The following is a 2,500-nucleotide window of genomic DNA, read 5'->3' on the forward strand; positions in this document are numbered from 1 at the left end:
CGGGACTTAGAAAAATTTCGAGTACCCCGGATCGCCTGCTGGAATTACCGCACGGCCTGGATAGCCCGCATCGACCGATACATTTTTTCCATTTTCAGTGAAAAAAAAATTTTTGTCAATTTTCTCAACGTTAAAAACTGCGATAAACTGCGTTTTTATGCGTAGATTAAACATTGAAAAAATTTTGAAATATGCGATGAAAAAGTTTACTCTTGACCGTCGGGACTTAGAAAAATTTCGAGTACCCCGGATCGCCTGCTGGCATTACCGCACGGGCTGGACACCTCGCTCCGACGAATCGGTTTTTTCCATTTTTTTTGAAAAATAAATTTTTGTAATTTTTTTTAATGTCAAAAACGTTAATAAACGTCATGTTTACGCATGGATTAAACATTGAAATAATTTTAAAACACTTATTAAAAAAGTTGGTGTCGACCGTGGGACTTAGAAAAATTTCGGGAAGTCCGATTCGCCTGCTGGAATTACCGCACGGGCAGGACACCTCGCTCCGACGAATCGGTTTTTTTCCATTTTTTTTGAAAAATAAATTTTTGTAATTTTTTTTAACGTTGAAAACGTTAATAAACATCATGTTTACGCATGGATTAAACATTGAAATAATTTTAAAACGCTTATTAAAAAAGTTGGTGTCGACCGTGGGACTTAGAAAAATTTCGGGAAGTCCGATTCGCCTGCTGGAATTACCGCACGGGCTGGACACCTCGCTCCGACGAATCGGTTTTTTCCATTTTTTTTGAAAAATAAATTTTTGTAATTTTTTTTAATGTCAAAAACGTTAATAAACGTCATGTTTACGCATGGATTAAACATTGAAATAATTTTAAAACACTTATTAAAAAAGTTGGTGTCGACCGTGGGACTTAGAAAAATTTCGGGAAGTCCGATTCGCCTGCTGGAATTACCGCACGGGCTGGACACCTCGCTCCGCCGAATCGGTATTTTCCATTTTTCTTGAAAAATAAATTTTTGTAATTTTTTTTAACGTTGAAAACGTTAATAAACATCATGTTTACGCATGGATTAAACATTGAAATAATTTTAAAACGCTTATTAAAAAAGTTGGTGTCGACCGTGGGACTTAGAAAAATTTCGGGAAGTCCGATTCGCCTGCTGGAATTACCGCACGGGCAGGACACCTCGCTCCGACGAATCGGTTTTTTCCATTTTTTCCGAAAAATAAATTTTTGTAATTTTTTTTAATGTTAAAAACGTTAATAAACTTCATGTTTACGCATGGATTAAACATTGAAATAATTTTAAAACACTTATTAAAAAAGTTGGTGTCGACCGTGGGACTTAGAAAAATTTCGGGAAGTCCGATTCGCCTGCTGGAATTACCGCACGGGCTGGACACCTCGCTCCGCCGAATCGGTTTTTTCCTTTTTTTCCGAAAAATAAATTTTTGTAATTTTTTTTAATGTTAAAAACGTTAATAAACTTCATGTTTACGCATGGATTAAACATTGAAATAATTTTAAAACGCTTATTAAAAAAGTTGGTGTCGACCGTGGGACTTAGAAAAATTTCGGGAAGTCCGATTCGCCTGCTGGAATTACCGCACGGGCAGGACACCTCGCTCCGACGAATCGGTTTTTTCCATTTTTTCCGAAAAATAAATTTTTGTAATTTTTTTTAATGTTAAAAACGTTAATAAACTTCATGTTTACGCATGGATTAAACATTGAAATAATTTTAAAACACTTATTAAAAAAGTTGGTGTCGACCGTGGGACTTAGAAAAATTTCGGGAAGTCCGATTCGCCTGCTGGAATTACCGCACGGGCTGGACACCTCGCTCCGCCGAATCGGTTTTTTCCTTTTTTTCCGAAAAATAAATTTTTGTAATTTTTTTTAATGTTAAAAACGTTAATAAACTTCATGTTTACGCATGGATTAAACATTGAAATAATTTTAAAACGCTTATTAAAAAAGTTGGTGTCGACCGTGGGACTTAGAAAAATTTCGGGAAGTCCGATTCGCCTGCTGGAATTACCGCACGGGCAGGACACCTCGCTCCGACGAATCGGTTTTTTCCATTTTTTCCGAAAAATAAATTTTTGTAATTTTTTTTAATGTTAAAAACGTTAATAAACTTCATGTTTACGCATGGATTAAACATTGAAATAATTTTAAAACGCTTATTAAAAAAGTTGGTGTCGACCGTGGGACTTAGAAAAATTTCGGGAAGTCCGATTCGCCTGCTGGAATTACCGCACGGGCTGGACACCTCGCTCCGCCGAAATCGGTTTTTTCCTTTTTTTCCGAAAAATAAATTTTTGTAATTTTTTTTAATGTTAAAAACGTTAATAAACTTCATGTTTACGCATGGATTAAACATTGAAATAATTTTAAAACGCTTATTAAAAAAGTTGGTGTCGACCGTGGGACTTAGAAAAATTTCGGGAAGTCCGATTCGCCTGCTGGAATTACCGCACGGGCAGGACACCTCGCTCCGACGAATCGGTTTTTTCCATTTTTTT

Source organism: Nomia melanderi, unplaced genomic scaffold (assembly GCF_051020985.1).
Source record: "Nomia melanderi isolate GNS246 unplaced genomic scaffold, iyNomMela1 scaffold0411, whole genome shotgun sequence".
In the NCBI taxonomy this organism is placed as follows: Eukaryota; Metazoa; Arthropoda; class Insecta; order Hymenoptera; family Halictidae; genus Nomia; species Nomia melanderi.